Source organism: Epinephelus lanceolatus, chromosome 14, assembly GCF_041903045.1.
Source record: "Epinephelus lanceolatus isolate andai-2023 chromosome 14, ASM4190304v1, whole genome shotgun sequence".
Taxonomy (NCBI): domain Eukaryota; kingdom Metazoa; phylum Chordata; class Actinopteri; order Perciformes; family Serranidae; genus Epinephelus; species Epinephelus lanceolatus.
In genome coordinates, this window is record NC_135747.1 from 5,753,184 (window position 1) to 5,777,779 (window position 24,596).

Consider the following 24,596-nt stretch of genomic DNA (forward strand, 5'->3'; position numbering starts at 1 on the left):
GAGAGACAAAGAGAGTAGGTGAACAGAGGGGGAGAAATAGTGGGGGGGAAATGGAGGGATAATAAATTAGGTCTGCTTGGTCATGTATGGTGTAATGTGAAAGGAGCTAAATCAGCAGCATTACTCCCCCATGGCAAAGATGGAGGTGCTGTAAAGAACGCTGTAGCCTACTTCTGGAATGAATTTCACCTTGTTCTGGGAACAAGACATGACACCTACTGTTCTGCATGTGTTTGTATGTGTACATTTTGGCACTCATATGAGAATCCATCTATAAATATGCACACAAATGCATGCATGAATGTGTATTATAGAATTACATATAGGCTAATGCAATCATGATAGACGTAAAGGCACACACTGAGAGTGCTGAATATGGGCCAGAACTGCAGTCTAAAAAAGTGAATTCAAAGTCATTAATGCATTTTGGCTGCACTGTCACCAGAAAGTGGCATCAATCACACTAAATTACAACCTGAATTACCTGGTTGACAGCTGATGACAAAAACGAAAATGCTCTCTTTTTGGTTTCAAAGAGAATATTGGAATAAAAGTTTGAAGGGGGCAATAGGGGGCAAGTAGGAGATGGACTAATTAATTAGAAATAGAGTGCAAAAGTACAGAGTGTCATCAGGATGGCATTAAAGTGCTATCAAACCTCATGGCTGTTACCTTTGAAAATTGTTTTTCCACTTTATTGCAAGTTTACTGTGTCACTCAATCAAAATTAAGATTGGCAAGGCATTTGGCTGCATCAATTAATCAAAAACATAAAGTCCTGAGATATGTCATCTTTGATACCAGGACAAAGCACTCTTAGACATACAGATGGGTTGCAAGTTGAAGTAAAACCCTGATAAATTGGTGAAGAACATTGTTGATGTTTCTGCAACTTACTGACAACACTCTTTACCACCATCATCAAATGAGGGATTGTCTTGTGTTCAGTGGTGCCTCTGGTATTCCCTTAGTGTTGTTGGTTTTTTTTTTTTGGTTTTTTTTTTTTTTTAAGTGTAGTTGTATTGGATCCATAGTCAGTATATTACATACAGTAGATGTCAGTCAGCATGCCCTCAGTTTGAGAAGCAGGCTGGAGTCCAACACAGAAGCTAAGCAATGTACTGCTGTGGAAGGTTCAGCAACAAAACATATTTTAACATATTCTAAAAAAAAATAATGCCAGTTTAAGTGTACACTATGTTGAGAGTGCTTTACCTTTCTGTCAGACAGCCCTCTCCAATGGGAAAGCTGTTAACAGCTTTAGTTTCCCATCTATGCTCTCATCAAAGTCACCAGACTCCATTGACAAAACAGTAATTTTAGCATGCTGAACAAGGGAGCTGCTGGTCTACTGCTGCTTCAGTTAGTTACTGTTATTGTGTGACCTTGGTCAATCTGAACTAACACCTTAAAAGTGCCCATGACTTAAATTGTTAGTCATAGGTTAATCTATTAAATTTCCTCAGCGGCACTTGAAGCCAAAGAAGTTCAACTTTCATATGTAAAATTACATGAATCCTCCACTCTGCTTCTGCATCATTGGGCCCATACAGCAAGTGCACTAGAGACTTTACCATTTGAGTGGCTAACTTCCAGCTTAGTCCCCCTTTAACTTGAATGGAGATAAAATCATGTAATTGTTTGGCTCTTCTAGACTCTAGAAATGTAATCGGACCAAATGAATCAGATCCTGGCAATGAAACAAGTCTTTCATGGGGGTTGTGATGCTCAAGAAATGCATTCACTGATTCACAGACATTTTTTTCAGAAAGTAAGTCAATGGGAAAGTCTTTTTGGTGGGAATGCACGATAATATCGGCACATCATTGATAGTCACTTTAAAATGAACTATAAGAATCGGCAAACATGCTTTTTCGTATTTTGCACAATGAATGAATATCACATGCATTGAAGAACATTCTATTTCATGTCTCTATCTGTTGGTGGGCAATCACAATAAGAGTATGCATGCATAATATGATGTTAAATCCACGACAGAAGAGACTTGATCACTAAAATTAGGTGAGGGAAAAAGTGGATATTTTGATATCAGTATTGGTTATCAGCCCAATAAGTTGTTACATATCAGCATATCAGATATTGGCAAAAAAAATCAGTATTGTGCATCCCTACTTTTTGGGTCGTATGGCGTCATGTCACAGACTTAGGAGTTGTAATGCCAAAGGGCTTCAAAGCCTGGCACTGTTCTTGGGGGCTTGGTAATATTGCCTCAGAAAGGACATAGAAAGAGCAGCAGTAAAATATAGAATCACACAAATTGAAGTGACATTATTCTTGTATTGCAGAAATAGGTAAACCCTATAGACCATATAGGGCTACTGCTTTCATTCACAAGGAACTCAGAGGTCAGTCAGCTGCAGAACAGCAACTCTGGAGTCAGGAGAGACTTGTGCTGATAGACTGTTGAGCAAGGTGGATGCTAGCTGGGGGATGCCTGGTCTGAAGAAGATGTGTCTGATATAAATAGCAGCGTTAGACTTCCCTGCATTTCCCCCTCAAGAGTAGAGACTTTACATAAAGAAGCATATTTTCCATTCCAATAGTATTCTACCACCATGTAAAATGAATAAGTCATAAACAGAGAAAGTATATGCTGATGTCAACAAGCGGAGAAAATCCCCAGATGTCATACAGTCCGATTGCTAATGGATTTGGCTGTCACGTGTTTCTTCAGTATCACTTACAGAGAAGTATGTTTTACCTTTTCAGTCAGTTACATAAGAACTGCCAACTTACTTACAGGCAGCATGGGGATGAACACTCTGCTTCACACAGTCTGTTGCCGACAGTCAGGTGACAAAATATTCAGAATATGGTTCCGCCGCTGTGTGTACATATTCCCCTGTTGTAAAGTCTGGCACAGAAAGTTAAACAGAAGATATGCAAATGGAAAAGCTGCCAATCGTCATGTGCTGATACCAGTTTCCTCTCTGCGTCTGTCACGAGCCACGGGGGGAATCATTTCAGTTGATTACTATACTGTGTCAGATGTCGTCATTAAGCCGAATCAAGAGACACAGACAAGAGAAACCAATAGGGAGCAAAGAGGAGGGAAAGAAGAATCAGGGAAGGAAAGAGGAAAATTGCAAAAATGCAGCGGAGCAATGCAGACAGGGAGAACAAGAAGTGTGTGTGTGTGTGTGTGTGTGTGTGTGATCAAGAAGAAGAAAAAAAGAATTTTTGAAAAGTTCATTGAGGCAGGTTTTTTACGACAAGATGTGTTGGTTTTGACAGCGGGGGATCAAAGGGAGCTATGTGTCAGCGGGGCAGACAGCGCCTTTTCAAGGCCTGTCAGCTTGGTAGCATTTTAAGTCATAGTTATTTAGTTTGCTTGGACAGACACAGCACTAAAGGAGAGTGGAGGAAGAGACAGCATGGGCACAACTGGCATGTGGATTGAATGGCACTGAATTACAGCAGGCAGTGAAGATTTATGCTACCATTTGTGGGCCATCAAAGGCTCAGAGGAGCCAACTGTCACTCAATGGCAGAATCCTTTTGTGGATTATTTGCAGTTGTCTGTCATACTGTTTTTAAGATTAAGTGAATAAGATGATCTAATAACAGGCAGCAGATATACACAGAGCCAGGGTTGTCTTTTAAACTCTTGCTGATCTCTTCACCTGATAATTACAGAACAAAGACAAAAGAGTCACAAAAACCCCCATTTTACCTCTAATACTGACACCATATGGATAGAAGATGATGGTGGCAAGCGTGTGAGTTAACTTTGTGCAGCCATATCTATGTGTAAAATTAATGGCATGTTAAGGCTCTGACACACCAAGCTGATGGTTGGCTGTTAGTGAGCATCTTTAGCCATAGTCTGTGTGGTGTATTTTTTTTTTTTTTTAGCCATTTAATGTTTTAACAGGAACATTTCCTGATTGTTTGTGTTGTTGTTCAGTGGCACATGGTAAATATGCTCTGTTGTTTCAACATTGGATTGTGTTGTTAATGTGCTAATGAGCTAACTAGCATCAAGGCGGTCTTGCGATTTCCCTTTTGAATGACGAATGCACACTATCCAATGTCTGCTGGTATGGGGTTGTTACCTCTCACACTGTGCATGAGGCGAAGCAACAGTCTGCTTCTGTTGCCACAATTTGTTTGAAGTCAGTTTGGTGTCTGGGCCTTTAGCGGTCACTAGCTAACATGGCAAAAAGTAATTTAAGCAACTTAGCTGGAACTAGAAAAGCACTCAGGGAGTGCAGACCTCTGCCAAGTAGGTGATATTCCCTCCCACTCTGCATCAGATTTTGCAGCCTGCATCACAATTAGGTTATTTGCATCACTATTATTATTAGGTTATATATGCCTTCACCATGGAGACACTGTGGTGTATTTATTTCATTTTTATTTTGTACCAACACAGAATATAAGTTTTTTTGTATTTTTCACTTTATTTTTTTCCAACACAGAACATTAATTTCAACTTTAGAATTACAACAATATTTAGCAAGTAGAACAAGACGTACTTTCCGGCCACCAGATGGCGCTATTTTCACCGTGTTTAGAAATTGGAATTGCTGCTGAGGCTGTCAGACGATAGACTTTATTTATTATTTTATCCACTTTGCTTCAACCGATCACCAAAATTTTATCATCTGTTCCTTGTCCCATTATCCACCTTTCCTGAAAATTTCATCAAAATACGTTCATAACTTTTTGAGTTATTTTGCAGACAAGCAGACAAACAGATCAACGCTGGCGAAAACATAACCTCCTTGGCGGAGGTAATAAGTTTGGCTCATACAGAATGTCTGTGTTATTCACACCTGTGTATTTCTTAGCCATGCTTTTGGCGTAGCTTGGGGATATAAATGTCAGTTGATCCAAAGCTATAGTCAAAATTTGATACAAACATTTATGTCTTCCTCAGGATGAAGTGTAATAATTTTAGTGACCCCTAAAGTGTTCATTTAGTGCCATCATTAGGTCAGTTTTAATTGGTCTGATTTTTTGGTTCATGTTGTTTGCATCAGCCAAATGTTGGCATGCTAATATGTTGAGTGAGGGGAACATGATGAATATTACCTGCTAACATCAGCATGTTAACATTAGACAAGTTAAATGAAATTAAAATTAAGTGCATTTTTAAAACAAATTTCAAGAAGATCTGCAAATAAAAATGCTAATAAATGTGCATTTCCATCTATGACTGTCCTGTGGATATTAATTGGCTTGGCTGTTGTTGGCGCTAACTCAACAGTCAGGTGCCATTAAACCATTGGAGACAGAGAGAGCACAACAAAATGATGTACTTTAAAGAGCGCCAGGCAGTTTCCTCATTACTCCACACAGACATGTTGTTTTTGCCTGATGCAATTGGCAATAGCATTTGTCCTGACAATGTAATCTCATCTCTACTCATTATATTTTGATGCTTGGGCAGAAGGGTTTTTTGGGCAGATTAGAGGTTTTGAATCTTGATGCAGAAGCTTTATTTTTTTTTATTCATTTTTTATACATATACTTTATTAATCCCCCTGAGGGTAAATTCAATTTTTTCACTCTTTTTTGTCATTAACAAAGGGCCGAAAGACACACACATGCACAAACAGGACCTTTACATGCACAAAGTGGAGAGATGTCAGAGTGAGGGGGCTGCCTTGGTCAGGCACCCCGAGTGGTTGGGGGGTTCAGTGCCTTGCTCAAGGACACCTCGGCAGTGCCCTGGAGGTGAACTGGCACCTCTCCAGCCACCTGTCCATGCTCCATATTTGGTCCAGATGGGGACTTGACCCTCCAGTTCCCAACCCAAGTCCCGATGGACTGAGCTACTGCCGCTCCAAGGCAACAAATCTACATGGTTGCACTTAGGAAAAGATTGTGGTTGACATTAGTCACATGAGTCAACTCATATGACCATGAAGATGTCAGTGGTTAAGTTTAAGTAACTGCCTGGTCAACACATTCTCACTCCAATCTCATCACACATCGACATTTGGTCATGGACTTTCTACGTCAACATATGACGTGCAAGGTAACCTGGGTGCGCTGGTTATTGACATTCTGGGACGCCGTGTCAACTTCAGCCTGTTACATGCATTGTCTTTTCAAAATACACTTCCATTTTCGCATGAAATGTACATTTTGCATTCAGTGTCTTTCAAAATAAATGCACTATGGTGGTACACCACCACCAATTTAAACTTTTTTTTTCCTTCAATAACAAACACGTGGTTATGTTTAGTCAACACATGCACGTGGTTGGATCTAGGCAACAAAAGCAGGTGGCTGGGTTTAGAAAGGAAGAACAGGGTTTGGCTTTAAAATCTTACAGGAAGCGAACACTGGCCTCCCAGGTGTCGGTCGGTGGTTGCTGGAAACCACCCACCACCTCTCCCATCTACCCTACTCGGACTTTCGCCCCCTTGAGTTATGTTGTTGTCCCACAGTCTTTCACGTCTGACACTGCTGGTTGCTGTTCCACAATAACAGGGACGGCCAACGTTCATGCGGATGTGAAAGAGCAACTTTTTTTCATCAGTGTCTGATACCGAAGTCACTGCCCAAGCACTGTTATTCAATGACTTGGGAGTGAGACCGGGTTGGCTTGGTTAGGGTTAGGAAAAAATCGTGGCTGATATATCACATATATTGACTTGTGACTAATGACTGACTGACGACTGACTGATAATGACTTATGGGTCATGTGACTAACAACTGACTTGACAAAACAGCTCAGCTTTTCAAACTTGTAGTGTTGCATAGGACACTGGTCTCCTGGGTCAAAGTCCTATGCTCCTCAGACCCATTCACATTCTTTCCCGGCCACCCTAATGGGATCCTCTCAGTCTTTATACTAACTCCATTGCTCTGATCATCTAATAATAATGTGAATGGGTTTACATTGGAGTCTGTTGGAAGCCCAGTGTGTCTGATACAGACACTAGAAGGTGTGATGTGTATCTATATCTGACGCAGAAGGCCCTGCACTGACTGCCCTGACTCGTCTCGTCTTGACACATCTCCCTGCATCTGTCAGTCCCTTTAAAATACGTAGTGAATGTGCTCTGTTAGATGGACAAAAAGCTGTGGATTGGCCTTCATCACAATAGCACAAAATCTCCTATAGGTGTTTAATTAATTGAAGATCAACTGACTGAGAGGGTCAAATGATTAACATCATCTTTATAATGAACAAACCAATCTGTGAGCCCTCAAATTCTGCACAAAAGCATCTGCATGAATGATGTTTTTATACTTATTGATGCAGATCTTATTTTAATGCGACACCAGTCTAAACCTCTCAGCAATCACATACGGACCACTTTCTTCAGTTCAGCTTCACCCAGCGTTGTTTCACTCTCTTTGTCTCTCTCTGTATCATAAACACATACATACACAGTGCTGCTGTTTAGAAAATTACAATTTCTTAAAAGCACTTGGTTGCTGCTGTTTTTAGGTAGTTTAGCCTATACGATGGAGCCTGCTGGCATGGGGTCTGTGCAGCACAGCAGAGGGAGGCTGTTAGGCAAGGAAATGAAGGAAAAAGCGGGGCAGTCACACAATGCATATCATCTTGCTCAATGTGAACAGCGCCTCACATGGCGCTGACTGAGTGTAGCAGTGTGGAACCAAGGCTGTCGGCAGCCCCATGGAGATGATGGCTCACACTGTGTCCCTCATGTTTATGTTTTTGTGTTTCTGCTATATTCAGAAAGTGCAGTAGTATTCAATAGGTGTGCCTCTTTTAGATTAGGGGAGTCATCTACACTGGACTGTGTAATAAATCTTTATTACACACGATTCATTACAGTCAAACACAGAACAAACACAAAGACACTTTGCCTATATGTTGTATGTAATAATACAGCACTGTGTGAGTCAGGAGAGGAAAAGATGTAAGTCAGTCAGTCTTTAAGACTATTTTTTTATTTGTGTTCAAATCTGTATATATACAGTACAGGCCAAAAGTTTGGACACACCTTCTCATTCAATGCGTTTTCTTTATTTTCATGACTATTTACATTGTAGATTCTCACTGAAGGCATCAAAACTATGAATGAACACATGTGGAGTTATGTACTTAACAAAAAAGGTGAAATAACTGAAAACATGTTTTATATTCTAGTTTCTTCAAAATAGCCACCCTTTGCTCTGATTACTGCTTTGCACACTCTTGGCATTCTCTCGATAAGCTTCAAGAGGTAGTCACCTGAAATGGTTTTCCAACAGTCTTGAAGGAGTTCCCAGAGGTGTTTAGCACTTGTTGGCCCCTTTGCCTTCACTCTGCGGTCCAGCTCACCCCAAACCATTTCGATTGGGTTCAGGTCCGGTGACTGTGGAGGCCAGGTCATCTGCCGCAGCACTCCATCACTCTCCTTCTTGGTCAAATAGCCCTTACACAGCCTGGAGGTGTGTTTGGGGTCATTGTCCTGTTGAAAAATAAATGATCGTCCAACTAAACGCAAACCGGATGGGATGGCATGTCGCTGCAGGATGCTGTGGTAGCCATGCTGGTTCAGTGTGCCTTCAATTTTGAATAAATCCCCAACAGTGTCACCAGCAAAACACCCCCACACCATCACACCTCCTCCTCCATGCTTCACAGTGGGAACCAGGCATGTGGAATCCATCCGTTCACCTTTTCTGCGTCTCACAAAGACACGGCGCTTGGAACCAAAGATCTCAAATTTGGACTCATCAGACCAAAGCACAGATTTCCACTGGTCTAATGTCCATTCCTTGTGTTTCTTGGCCCAAACAAATCTCTTCTGCTTGTTGCCTCTCCTTAGCAGTGGTTTCCTAGCAGCTATTTGACCATGAAGGCCTGATTGGCGCAGTCTCCTCTTAACAGTTGTTCTAGAGATGGGTCTGCTGCTAGAACTCTGTGTGGCATTCATCTGGTCTCTGATCTGAGCTGCTGTTAACTTGCCATTTCTGAGGCTGGTGACTCGGATGAACTTATCCTCAGAAGCAGAGGGGACTCTTAGTCTTCCTTTCCTGGGTCAGTCCTCATGTGTGCCAGTTTCGTTGTAGCGCTTGATGGTTTTTGCGACTCCACTTGGGGACACATTTAAAGTTTTTGCAATTTTCCGGACTGACTGACCTTCATTTCTTAAAGTAATGATGGCCACTCGTTTTTCTTTAGTTAGCTGATTGGTTCTTGCCATAATATGAATTTTAACAGTTGTCCAATAGGGCTGTCGGCTGTGTATTAACCTGACTTCTGCACAACACAGCTGATGGTCCCAACCCCATTGATAAAGCAAGAAATTCCACAAATTAACCCTGATAAGGCACACCTGTGAAGTGGAAACCATTTCAGGTGACTACCTCTTGAAGCTCATGGAGAGAATGCCAAGAGTGTGCAAAGCAGTAATCAGAGCAAAGGGTGGCTATTTTGAAGAAACTAGAATATAAAACATGTTTTCAGTTATTTCACCTTTTTTTGTTAAGTACATAACTCCACATGTGTTCATTCATAGTTTTGATGCCTTCAGTGAGAATCTACAATGTAAATAGTCATGAAAACAAAGAAAATGCATTGAATGAGAAGGTGTGTCCAAACTTTTGGCCTGTACTGTACATTGCTACCCCCCCCCCCCCACACACACACACACACACACACACACATACACAGTGGCAGTGAGCTGGTCTGTCCAGGGAGAGCAGTCATGTGCTCAGTGACTTGCCTACAGGTAAGTGGTGAACAATAACCAGTGGACTGAGGCCCTCTAATCACTCTTCATATCTAGTAAAAACTGCATAGTGTGCTGACTCCACTAGATTGTCTTTTAGCATAAAATGCATGTGTGGGCAAAGCTAGATAAAAATACTGACAGCCAATCTTACTTTAAGTAAGCAGCACATTATCAAAATACAGCATATTAAAGGTAGGACTGGAGGGATTGTGACCACTGTTAGCGCTTTGGAGCTATGTCATTTTCTGTTTTTTTACTGTAAGTATCCTGTGCAAACTCACAGGACAAACGTGCACAGCACACAGACAAAATCATGCCAACAGCCATATGTTATTCCACTGGAAGTATTGTACTAAGAAACGTAGAAATATTTATTTTTTTTGACAATGTATAACAATAAAAAATAAAGCAGTCTAGGGAGGGCAAATTTGACAAAGAATATGATTTTATGGAAAACAACTTTAAATGGGAGTGTACAAAATTTACAGTTTGTTTGATTTCAATACAGCAAAAAAAGTATAAGTGCCAGAGAAATTTCCTTTTTTTTTTTTAACATTTTTAATTTATTAAAAATTACATCACAAGATATATATTTTTACTTCAAACAATGACTGAGCTATACCAAAGCAGCAAATAAAACAAAATGGCTTCTTATAAAATCTAAAATGTAGTACTGTAGTTAGAAACAAATAATTTAAGATAAGATAAGATAAGATAAATACAATACAATAAATAAATACAAACGAAAGACACAATTTTATTTCTGAAATGCCAGAGAATTGTTTTATATGTTGTAATTATGTGTTGTAAAAGTAACACACCATAATTTAGGCTCTATTTATTTATTTATTTATTTTTTGTACAAAGCAGGAATATCGGTCTCGCTGAATTGGCCTGCATTTTCTACTAGAGATTAGGGTCTTCAGTGGTTATAAATGTAACTTTCTCCATGGTTATATCTTTTGCCCTGTCTGAATAAGTGCAGCTGCCTAAATGCTGCGGGGATAATGTCAGCTTGTAGCATGTGTTGCTCCTTGTTTGTTTTTGTTTTTTTCTAGTTCCACATATTGACACACTGGGGGGAGGTTGGTGTAAATGAGTTGATAAGTCAGAAGTTTTACCACTGATGTAACCTACCATCACCACTCTCTCTCTTGCCATCACCCTCATGATGCACAGTGAATCAGAATCAGAATCAGAAATACTTTATTAATCCCCGAGGGGAAATTATTTATGTGCTCCTTGCAAGAGAGGAAAGATACGTGAAAATATAAGAAATTTAAACAATAGTATTTACAAATATATAGTTAAATAAACAGGAATTATTAACAAACATAAATGTAAATAAATATATATGAATATATATATATATATGTATATATATACATATATATATAGTAAACTGAACAAGATTATTTACACAAACAGAATATATACAGTCAGGGTGAAATGGGGTTATTGCACAAGTTACATTGGATTATTGCAGTGTGTGAAAAAGTCTCAGGGCCACTCAGAGGGAGGAGTTGTACAGTTTGATGGCCACAGACAGGAATGATTTTCTGTGGTGCTCAGTGGTACATCTTGGTGGTGTGAGTCTCCCACTGAAAGTACTCTTGTGCCTGACCAGCACATGGTGGAGTGGGTGTGAGACATTGTCCAAGATAGTTCGTAGCTTAGACAGCATCGAAACCAAAGTAGCTCCAAATGCCAGACCTGTAGGTTATCGGAGGATCTTCTATTTCTTGTCTGGTAACGGCATTACTAATAGTATTGCAATGAGCTACCTCAGCATAGCTGCCTCCCAGTGTGTCTAACTGGAGTAGGATGTTCTGGTTTGGGGGTGTGAGGGGCAGACACCATGTTACCCGTTACGTATTGTTGGCTGCCTTGTTGAGCCCAATGGCACTGAGAACATTGGGCCTCATTCACTGATATGTTCATAAAAACGTTCTTACTCTGGGCACGTGTTCTTACCACCATGTGTATGTTGGTGAATCAGAATCACACTCCTGTAATACTGCCATGCCCCCATCTCTATATACAAGAAAATCTGTTTGCCCAGAGATGTATCATGGACAAAGAGGTGAGGTTGTTTCTATGCACATATTAAGGTCCTGACACACCCGTGTAGGGCCATCAGTGTGTGTGTGTGTGTGTGTGTGTGTGTGTGTGAGAATGTGGAGGCAGTTGGAAACAGCTGATAAGCTGTTCATCGCTCTCCTCAACCATCTACAAACATGTTGCTCTCTGATGCGCTGTCACCTTAAGGCACCGACTGCAATATCTTCCAGCAAGGTTAGATACGACATCGTAACACCTGCTTGGAGGTAAATCTTAATCTTTTATATACCCTGCATGCCTGTTAATAGGCTATCAATTAATTAGTCGGCTACATATGTCAATATGCACGATTTCTATAAAGTAAAAACTGGGACACTCTGTTTTCATCCTTGAGTTTTTTCAATTAATAATTGACGAGGATGAAAGAGTGTCAATTTCATAGTTATTAATACATATGAATAATGCATTAGTAAATTAAAATTTTTATATATTGTCTATTAAAGCACTTTTAAATAGCTATAGTTTTAATATGAGGAGCCAGGGATCGAACAACCAATCTTTTGATTAGTAGTGGAGGCTCTACCTTCTGAGCCGCAGCCACCTCCTGTGTGACACTGCTCTCTGAGCAACCCTTTCCCTCCAGGAGCCTGGTGGGCAGACTCAGATCTTCAGGGAGATTCGTCTCACCTGGTCTGACTGCCAGACTAGATTAGCTGGTGGCGGTCAGCCAGTCTTTCTCTCTCCCCCCTGACTTTCACCCTGTTTGATTTTGTTGTGTATAAATGTGTTTTTATTCACAACTCAAGCTCTTCCCTCTTTTGTCCAGCCTTGAGGGTTGTGACTATTCTTTGACAAGGTTACATATTGCTGAAATGCATGTGACAGCAATATGTGGCCTTTGTTGTTTTTCTTTTAACGCTGTCAGCGATAATAGTCATATTTATTCTAAAACTGACTTCTTGACATTGTATTTTCTGAGTTTACATTGTCAAGGTTTCAAATGTTGCACAAAGCTTTGAGTGACGGTCAAGCCTTCATCGGACAGTGTTTTTGTGCGATAAACATCACACAGCAGGGCATCAAAAGGCCAGCGATTCGAAGCAGGAAGTGAGAGGAGAGTGGCCTTCAGTGCCGCTGTATCGATGGGGTAATGGAGAATGAAATTACGTCTGTCCGAGGTCATCACAGATGAAATGAGTGCCGATAAAAGAACCAATTCTGAGGGCAGCCATGTGAAGAGACAAGGCTGAGTCACTCAAATTCATGTTTACCCCACTGCAGAAATGTTCGTCTTAACAACTCATTTAATAACTCCAGTGAACAAAATCTGTTGATGTTATGTTGCAAACAACTCTTAATATTGGGAAGATCACAACACCATTGTTTCTCTGTTCAAGGAGTTCTTAGTCATTTTGCAGTAAAGACAAGCATTTAAATGGGCTGGTTTTATTATTTTGTTCTTTAAAACTATGATGAAACATAATTCTTAATAATTAATCTTACAAGAAAATGAGGGCAGTGCATCAGGAAATTTAATATAATTCAGCATGCAGAGAGACCCAAGGGTCATTCAAAGTATCTGGAGAATAAAACAATTGAAAAAAAAAAACAAAAAAACAATTAAAGAATATCTTTTATGCAGTTTTACAGTAACTCCCCAGAATATAGCAGCAGAGAGACAAAGTAAGTGATCAGCGAAACATAATAAGACATTGGCAACTTAACAACCAGGTAGTGGTGGAGACCACCACAGAGCTAAAAACAAGGGTAAATTTGACTATTCCTCCAGTGGACAGGAATGAAGTTTATGGTATTTGTATCCAAGGTATCATTAGCTCGGGCGGAACCTTTTAATGGACTCTGTGGGTAATATTCCCCCCAAGTATGAGTACACAATCATCTACTAGGATAGCTAGCCAATCAGGACATGCCTACCGAAAATGTGTAGAACCTACATTATAAACAATACCACATATTGCTGTCAGCCATTCTAACCCTCTTCAGTGAGTGGTGTAGGAGCAAAAGAGCCCCTAGGTAAAAGGCTCTGCCTGTGCCAATAGAACTAGGGTTACAATATTTTTTTCAATATCACACAGGCTCCACCCTCTCCTGGACTCTTTAGGTGCAGTGGGTGGAGCCTGATGAATGAAAACCCTGTTGCAACATAACATTGACTCAACTACACTGTTCCTGACCGGCTATAGTCGCTGTAGCCTACCTACTTCTTCATAACCTGGACGGCCACAGCAGCGAAGTAGGGGAACTTAGCCAACCCAGGGGGAAAGAAACTGACTTGGGCAGAGTAATGCTAAATGCTTTTGATTCCGCATCTTGAAAAGTGAAATTAAACTAAGAGGTTTCAGACTAAATAGTAATTGGTCTGGCAATGTCATACTAGAGTACCACCACCAAGTGGACAAAAAGCAGATAGGGTGGGTCCAAAATTGGTATTGAGGTGGGATGTGATGTATACCCATCTTTCTCTTTCTCTGATCTTGGTAAGAATTTAGTCAGTGTATCAGTAGTGTCAGTATAATAATATCATACTGCTCTCTTCATGGGTTGTTGTTGAAGGACAGACTTTAAGGGCCCTATTTAGATGGTCTAAAATGCGAAGCGCCAGGCGTGCAGTGCATGGGCGTGTCCCAGTCACTTGCTAGTTAGACAGCGCGTTTTTAGACTGTGCACCATGGCAGAGAGTCTAAAAGGGTTGGACTTACTCTGTGAATTAGTCATGGGTGTGTTTTGGGCGTATCATTCAATAAACCAATCAAAGTGTCACCTCTCATTCCCTTTAAAAGAGGTGCGATTGGAGCGCATGGTGGAGAGCTAGTTAGATGGCGGACCTACCAACTGGAAAAAGTGAGCGTTTTACAGCTGAGGAGACGGATCTCCTCGTGCGGGAGGTGAAGGCCCGTTAGAACCAGATCTACGGGGACAGAAGACAGGCAACCAAGCTCCCCGAGGTAAAGCAGGCGTGGGATCACTAATACAAGAAAGATCTTACTAAATATCTGTGGAATATTATTCAAACCTGTTTTCATCATGTAACAGAGCACAGCTGTGCACGCGCGTTGTGCACCCGCCTAGAGATGTATATTACTAACTTGTTTAACAGCGAAATACTGCGCCGTTGACTTTAGGCCAGGTTTTTGTTGGTCACTGGCACATTTGCTTTTTACGTCATCTAACTAGCAACGCGCCATGACTGCACCTGAACACTCCTCATTTTTAGACCAACACACCCAGAGAAGCGCAAGTTCATTTGCTAGTTAGACGACGAGGGTGCAGGGCGTGAAAATGACAACTGCACCTGCATCTAAATAGCAATGACACTTGCGACATGGATTATGCGCCCTCCGCCGTCCGCTTTAGACCATCTAAATAGGGCCCTAAACCTTAAAGTCACTTGTGGGAAAAATCTCAACCACAGTATGGGTGTGTTCGCTCCCAGTTTGTCAAACACTGCTGCTTTATCAGTCAGCTCAGGGTCAGATACTGTCACACAGAGGCACCTTTCACAGCAGTATGATACTCGCCTGGCAGCGGCTTTTTCTAATGCCACCAACAGCAACCAAAACGTATCAAATACTGCCACTTTGTTAGTGGATGTCAATGTCATGTCAATGGATGTCAATTGCTTTTCCTATGAAAAGCAATGCACCAATCTGTACATATCCCATGTATTATAAAAGGCTGCGATCATGTGACCAATGCACTGATGGCAGTAAACAAGGAAGCAGTCCCAAGTGCTTGTAAGAAGGCAGGTTGGGGTGGTGAATGAGTCACAGAAAATTGACTTTTGCCTGGAAATTTCCCCTGGAATTACGTGTTCAGATAAGTGTGAACTTTGATTGAATTTTGAGTCATTTTAAGGCAGGGTTCAATGTTAAGGTTTTTCCTACTTGGCATGCCGGGCAAGTACTTCTCAAATCTACTTGCCCCATCTAAATTCTTACTTGCCCTGCCTAAGAGGTTCTTTTTCTGGCTGTGTGGTGCATATTTTCGCTCATGACTTATATCTTACGTCAGCAGAGACACTCAGCCAATGGAGGCAGCAGCACATAAAAAAGCAGCACACTGAAACTGGCCCCTCCGAGGACAGAAACAGGAGAGGAAATACACAATTACAGGCCTGGAATTAAGTCATTTTTAGGGCAAGGCCACTTTGGCCTTTAATAAATTCAAATTTATTGGGGCATCACGGCCAAAATGTGGGGCACCAAGGCCAAAACCAATGGCGCAATAACAATATGTGCTAACTACATTGAATGAAGACAAAACAATATATGTGTTGAAAAACAGTACTGAGTTTATTAAAACTGGGTGTGCATGACTGGGGATATATCTCGTTTCTTGTTGTTTTGATTCATGTCCCTTATTTTTTAAGTCTTTGAAATCTCTTTATTCTTTTGTTATCTCCTAGTTATTAAGAAATTATTATTAGAAGAAGATTCTTTATTGTCCTTTCTCAGCACTTTACATACATTTGACCTCAGTATTTGACCCATCCTACTGTATACACTGGGAGCAGTGGGCAGCCGCAGTGCAGCATCCAAGGACCAACTCCAGTTCTTTTGCCAGTGCCAGTGGTCAGGGTCACTGACAGGAGTATTCACCTAACATAGCCTACATATCTTTAATTATATAATTATTTGTATGTCTCTATGTATATTTTTACATAAATCCCCAATATTTAATTTGCCTTTAAAAAAATCCTCTTCCTTCATTTAATTTGACAGTGTTTATTGTATTGTATTATATGTATTAATTCTCTACAGGATCTTGTATGTTCTTTTCATATGATTGGCTGCTCCAATCATAGCTAAGGCCTGCCACTTGCTTGAGTGCTGCTTGTTGGACGTGCTGACGTATTGCGGTAAGCGAGTTGTGTCATTTCCGGTGTTTCTGTGACAGCGTCTCTGTACTGCTCTGGTGAATTCTACTAGCCTGCTTTCTCACTTCAGTTGCTTTAACGTCTACTTCAAGTCTTAACCCACACTGGTTCTGTTTAAGCACTTATAGCTCTCCTCCTTTCTATGACTTTCTCGCTAATCTCTTAGCTGTTGTTTGCACGTTACTAGCCTTGGTAGCTACATTAGCTTTACAGTTAGCGATGGCTTCTCCCTCTGCTCTCTCTTGCTCGGTGTGCCAAATGATCAGTTATGCCTCTGCCTCCTTTAGCGACAGTGGTAATTGTAATAAGTGTAGCTTATTTGCTGCGTTGGAGGCGAGGCTTAGTGAATTAGAAGCGCGGCTCCGCACCATGGAAAACCATTCAGTAGCTGCGGTAGTTAGCCAGCCCCCTGTAGCCGGTGCGGAGCCACATAGCATAGCCTTAGCCTCTGCTAACTGTCCTCCGGTAACTCCCGTTCAGCCAGGAGGTTGGGTTACAGTTCGCCAGAAGCACAGCTCCAAGCCGAAGCCCACGGCTCACCACCAGCCTGTTCACGTTTCCAACCGCTTTTCCCCACTCAGCGACACACCCGCTGAGGATAAAACTCTGGTTATTGGCAGCTCTATTCTGAGAAACGTGAAGTTAGCAACACCAGCGGCCATAGTCAAATGTATCCCTGGGGCCAGAGCAGGCGACATTGAATCAAATTGTTAAAACTGCTGGCTAAAGCTAAACGTAGATTCAGTAAGATTATTATTCACGTCGGCGGCAATGACACCTGGTTACGCCAATCGGAGGTCACTAAAATTAATATTGCCTCAGTGTGTGAATATGCAAAAATGATGTCGGACTCCGTAGTTTTCTCTGGACCCCTCCCAAATCTGACCAGTGATGACATGTTTAGCCGCATGTCATCATTTAATCGCTGGCTGTCCAGGTGGTGTCCAGCAAACGATGTGGGTTTCGTTAATAATTGGCAAACTTTCTGGGGAAAACCTGGTCTTATTAGGAGAGACGGCCTTCATCCCACTTTGGATGGAGCTGCTCTCATTTCTAGGAACCTGGCAAACTTTATTAGTAATTTAAATCCCTGACAACCCAGAGTTGAGACCAGGACTCGGAGACGCAGTCCTATACGCCTCTCTGAGCTTCTAGTTTAGTTACCCAGCCATAGTTTTCATAGTTTTATACAAACGGTGTCTGTCCCCTGACCACCTAAATTATTTAAATCTAAAATTAAACAAAGAGGAGTTGTGCATAACAACCTCATAAAAATTAAAACCTCTTCTGTGACAGAAAGACAAAACAAGAGAATTAAATGCGGACTGTTAAATATCAGGTCTCTATCGTCTAAAGCAGTGTTAGTAAACGAATTAATATCAGATAATCATATTGATTTACTCAGTCTCACTGAAACCTGGCTGTGTCAAGATGAATATGTCAGTCTCAATGAATCCACTCCTCCCAGTCATAATAATACCCACATTCCTCGAGGCAGCGGCCGAGGAGGGGGAGTTGCAGCCATTTTTAACTCTAGTCTGTTAATCAGCCCTAAACCTAAACTAGATTATAATTCATTTGAAAGCCTCGTTCTTAGTCTTTTACATCCGACCTGGAAAACCTTGCAGCCACTTTTATTTGTTATAGTGTACCGTGCTCCTGGCCCGTATTCTGAATTTGTATCTGAATTCTCAGAGTTTTTATCCAGTTTAGTTCTTAAATCAGATAAAGTTATTATTGTAGGCGATTTTAACATTCATGTCGACGTTGATAATGACTCCCTGGCTACCGCGTTTATCTCATTATTAGACTCCATTGGCTTCAGTCAGGGTGTACATGAACCCACTCATTGTTTTAACCATACCCTCGATCTAGTTCTGACGTATGGAATTGAAATTGATAACCTAACAGTCTTTCCACAGAATCCCTCGCTATCGGATCATTATTTGATTACTTTTAATTTCTTTTTACTCGATTACACGCCACTCAGCAACAGTTACTATACTAGATGTTTATCAGATAGTGCTGTCGCAAAATTTAAGGAAAAGATTACTCCGTCGTTAAATTCAATACCAAGTCCCTCAGTAACAGAGGTTTCCTGTACCGACTTTGATCATTTTGTCGATAGCGCCTTAGACTCGCTGCGAACAACACTTGACTCTGTAGCTCCTCTTAAAATGAAGTTAAAAAAAGCAAAGAAAGTTCGCTCCTTGGTATAACTCTCAAACCCGTAAGTTAAAATAAATATCGCGAAAATTTGAAAGGAATTGGCGATTAACCAAACTGTAAGAATCTCGTTATTCATCTCGTTAAGTTAAAAACTTATAAGAGGGGCCTCCGCGATGCCAGAGCAAACTTTTACTCAGCATTAATAGAAGACAATAAGAACAACCCCAGGTTTCTTTTCAGCACTGTAGCCAGGCTGACTGAGAGTCAAAGCTCTATTGAGCCTTGTATTCCTTTAGCCCTTAGCAGTAATGATTTTATGAGCTTTTTTAATGACAAAATTCTAACTATTAGAGGCAAAATTCATGACCTCCTGTCTCAGATAGTAGGCCTACCTATCTAGCCTCAAACACAGCTGTAAAACCTAATATATATTTAGATTGCTTCTCCCCAATTTCTCTTCAAGAATTGACCGCAGTGATTTCTTCATCTAAATCATCAACGTGTCTCTTAGACCCCATCCCAACTAGGCTACTTAAGGAGGTCTTTCCTTTAGTTAACACTCATATATTAGATATGATCAATATATCCTTATTAACAGGCTATGTACCACAGTCTTTTAAGGTAGCTGTAATTAAACCTCTACTAAAAAAGCCCACCCTGGATCCAGAGGTGTTAGCCAACTATAGACTAATATCTAATCTTCCCTTTATGTCAAAGATCCTTGAGAAAGTAGTCGCAGACCAGCTGTGTGATTTTCTCCATGATAATAATTTATTTGAGGAATTTCAGTCAGGATTTAGAGTGCATCATAGCACTGAGACAGCACTAGTTAAAATTACAAATGACCTTCTCATTGCTTCAGACAAAGGATTAATCTCTGTACTTGTTTTATTAGATCTTAGTGCGGCGTTTGACACAATTGACCATCAAATTCTACTGCAGAGACTGGATCACTTAATTGGCCTAAAAGGTTCTGCAGTGAGCTGGTTTAAATCTTATTTATCTGATCGTTTTCAGTTTGTTGACGTTCATAATGAATCATCCTTACGAACCAAAGTTTGTTGTGGAGTTCCGCAAGGTTCTGTGCTCGGACCAATCCTATTTACTCTATATATGCTTCCTTTGGGTAACATCATTAGAAATCACTCTATAAATTTCCATTGTTATGCGGACGATACTCAGTTGTATTTATCGATGAAGCCAGAAGAAAGTAATCAATTAACTAAACTCCATAACTGCCTTAAAGACATAAAAACTTGGATGAGCACCAATTTCCTGATGTTAAATTCAGACAAAACTGAAGTTATTGTTCTTGGCCCCAAACAACTCAGAGACTCTTTATCTGATGACATAGTTTCTCTAGATGGCATTGCTCTGGCCTCTACCACTACCGTAAGAAACCTCGGAATAATATTTTATCAAGATTTGTCTTTTAATTCTCATTTAAAACAAATCTCACGGACTGCATTTTTTCATCTGCATAATATTGCGAAAATTAGGCCTATCCTGACCCAAAAAGATGCAGAAAAATTGGTCCACACTTTTGTTACCTCTGGGCTGGATTACTGTAACTCTCTATTATCAGGTAGCTCTAGTAAGTCCTTAAAAACTCTCCAGCTAATTCAGAATGCAGCAGCACGTGTACTAACAGGAACTAAGAAACAAGATCATATTTCTCCTGTTTTAGCTTTGCTGCACTGGCTCCCTGTAAAATCCAGAATTGAATTTAAAATCCTACTGTTAACTTATAAAGCTCTAAATGATCAAGCTCCGTCATATCTTAGAGAGCTCATAGTGCCATATTATCCCACCAGAACTCTGCGCTCTGAGAACGCAGGGTTACTCGTGGTCCCTAAAGTCTCCAAAAGTAGATCAGGAGCCAGAGCCTTCAGCTATCAGGCTCCTCTCCTGTGGAATCATCTTCCTGTTATGGTCCGGGAGGCAGACACCGTCTCCACATTTAAGACTAGACCTAAGACTTTCCTCTTTGATAAAGCTTATAGTTAGGGCTGGCTCAGACTTGCCCTGTACCAGCCCCTAGTTAGGCTGACTTAGGCCTAGTCTGCCGGAGGACCCCCCTATAATACACCGGGTACCTTCTCTCCTTCTCTCTCTTTCTCTCTCTCTCTCTCTCTCTTTCTCTCTCTCGTATTCTATTACTGCATCTTGCTAACTTGGCCATTCTGGATGTCACTAACTCGGCTTCTTCTCCGGAGCCTTTGTGCTCCACTGTCTCTCAGATTAACTCATATCGCAGCGGTGCCTGGACAGCGTGACGTGTGTGGTTGTGCTGCTGCCGTGGTCCTGCCAGATGCCTCCTGCTGCTGCTGCCATCATTAGTCATTAGTCATACTTCTACTGTTATTATACACATATGACTATTGTCACACATGTATTCTGCCAGATATTAATACAGACTTTCAACATATTGTACCACAGTAGCCAGAACTATAACTATAATATTATTACTTTCAATAATGTTATTGTAAGCTACTGTCATTACCTGCATCTCTCTCTCTCTCTCTCTCTCTCTCTCTCTCTCTCTGTCTCATTGTGTTATGCGGATTACTGTTAATTTGTTATGCTGATCTGTTCTGTACGATATCTATTGCACGTCTGTCCGTCCTGGAAGAGGGATCCCTCCTCAGTTGCTCTTTCTGAGGTTTCTACCGTTTTTTGTTTTTTTTTCCCCATTTAAGGGTTTTTTTTGGGGAGTTTTTCCTTTTCCGCTGCAAGGGTCATAAGGACAGAGGGATGTCGTATGCTGTAAAGCCCTGTGAGTCAAATTGTGATTTGTGATATTGGGTTTTATAAATAAAATTGATTGAATTGATTGATTGATTAAATGTGTTTTCAATTTATTAAAAGAAAAAAAAAATGTTGGTGAACCCTGCAGCAAAGTGAGCCCTCTTCCTCAGAGAGGATCTTTACATCCCAGTTTGTTCCTGGCGGCAGAGCAGAGTGAACCGTCTTTCTTCTCAGAGGATCTTTGTCCCATGAGAGCAGGCAGCATGCTCTCCGTGTCCGCATTTAAAACAACTTTCGCTGGCGATTTGACAGTCGCTAGAAGCACATTATGACCCTTTGTAAAAGTTTCTGTGTGGTACCTGTGTTGTACATGAGCTAACGTTAGCGGCTAAGGACTGAGAGGCTGTCCGGTATGTGTGTGTGTCCAAGTCGGTGCTGCTTGCCCGATTGGGCATGTCTGCGCAGGGTCTGCTGGCCTGTCAGCTATTTTTACTTGCCCTGGGCTTTCGGGCAACCGTTAATGTCGGACCCTGTTTTAAGGTACGTCCTCACCATGTTTTTTTTTTCTTAAACCTAACCACAGTAACTTTCATTTCCTAAACCTAACCTCTGTAACTTTACGTTATTACATATATCATATTAAGTGTTGTGCTTGCATTTTTTGTAGGAAATACAAACCATTCCATGAGAATTTATTTATATTTATTTAATGTTTGGGTCGACTGAAAAAGTGGCGGTATTTAAATTGGGATGAGAACAGGTTGTTTGAGCTGAATGATAATGATTAACTCTGACATTTTTCTAGTGAGTACAGTCTAAGTGATTTGTCAGTTGAGGGCAAGGATTACTAATTTGCAGGTGTCTGTCAGTAAGTTTCCTATGTGACACCAGGACATGCCTTACTACACAATGCAAATCTGTGTCAGAGTTTTCCATTGTGAACATGTGGTCATGCAGAGAAGAGCCTTCGAAATGTGCAATAAAGAGTGGCGAGGAGATTGAAAAGAAACATAATGTACTAGTTAACCAACGTGGGGCTAATCATAGCGTCTTCTACTGGTGGATAAGACTGAAGTGGGAACAGAGGAGAATGTTTTTTGTTTTTCAAAATAAGTAATAAGTATATGCTTTACAATAATAATAATACTGTAATCAGTAGTCATAGCAAGTACACGCCTGCCACACCTATATTATGTTGTTGCAAGAGAATGTAACCTGGGGTTCTCTTCAGTGCAAAACTGTGTATTTTTTAAGGGCCACAATGAAGGAAAAACATTACCATCTATAAATGTGCAAACAGTGTTCATCAGCGGTGAAACTACTGGATGTCTGCTGGCGGTTGCTTTGCTTGTTTGCTGTGCTGATGTGCTCTATTCTTATGGAGATGAAAATTAAATGACATTTTCTGAAATGACTCATGTATAAGCAAAAGAGAATATGAGGCCTGATAAAGGCCATCCCCCTTGTGGGCAGAAATTATCAAGTACGCCGCTCTCGTCAACTAAAGAAAAAAAAAAGAAGGAGAGAAAGATGTGAGCTAAAGGGGAAAATAGCAATTATCATTTCGGCAGCTACAAATGCACTTGTTAAAATCTGTAAAAATCAGCCACTGCCTATGAACTTCAATCAACATTCTCCACAAAGATTATTGGTGCATTGATGCCCCCCCCCCCACCCACTTGCCACCCATGCTTTTGCAAAAAAAAGCAGCACAGAAACAATTTATCTCTTATGCTCGTGCTGCGTATTGTTATTGTATTAATTTGGCTGCCAGATATTCTCTGTGTATGCATTAGTCCCCAGTTCTCTGCTTTCTGTAATTTTCATGTTTATCCCCATCACTAGCCTTACCAATAAATTAGACTTGCTTTCAGGGAAGAGCCTACACCTGGTAAATACTGATCTCAACCATTGCGAGAGACAAAGAGAGTATCTACAGAAGGAATATATGAGCATCGATCGGCCCTCGTGGCCACGTCTGGTCTCCACAATAGCACACTATTGATGTGCTGGAATTGCTTTTGAAGGCAGACAGATTGATATAATGGTGTGGTGTAGGCCCTTAAGGGCTGGGCTGCCAGAGCTGAAGTCTGATTCACTGACCTTGGGTCAATCTAGCCATTTGCATCAGCCCTCTTTGGTGTTTGTGCTGAAAGCCACTGAGCTGGCAGACAGGCAGAGTCCTCTGAGAGGGGCTGGAGTCCTTCTCTGAATCAGCCACAAACAGGAAATGGACCCTTATTACTCTCACGGTTGATTTTTACTGCAAACAGGTTAATGCCATTGATTTTGTGCCTGTTGTAACTCGTATAAACTGATGTGATGGCGCACTTTGAGTTTGAGTTTGCCAGAAGTGACTCACCTGCCTGAACACAAGAACTTAGTCTGTGTATCAACCTCTCTTTCTTCTTGTGTAATGTGCTTCTAAATGTCACAGTAGATCTAGACTCTTTACCAACCTCTCTTGTCCCTTATTGTTTAAAGGCTAATTACAGTTTATTTTTTATGTATTGGAGCTTATTTTACCAAGTAGGTGCTGAGATCTCAAAACATCAACTCTGTTGATAAAAGGCAGATGATCAGAAAGGTTTAAAAGCTGCAATACTTGCGCCACTCTTGTCCACAACAGGCTAAAACCACAACACTGGCATAGCTGTTTGGCTGTATGTGGTAGCAATTTGGAGATGTGATAAAGAAAAGTCTGATATTTACTCTTCTCTGTCATACACTTAGTTTTGTTTTACAAGATAAGCCTGTTGATGTGAATTCGTTTTTAAGAGGGCCTTGACAAGTCAATCAATCAATCAATCAATTTTATTTATAAAGCCCAATATCACAAATCACAATTTGCCTCACAGGGCTTTACAGCATATGACATCCCTCTGTCCAAGTATTACATTTCATAATTATGACAAATAACACTAATACTAACACAAAAACACTAGCAAGCTGTTGAAACTACAATGCTTCACTGCTACTATGTGTAGATATGTACTATATGAAGGCACATTTGACTGTGTACTAGAAAATAAAACTAAATTAAAGCT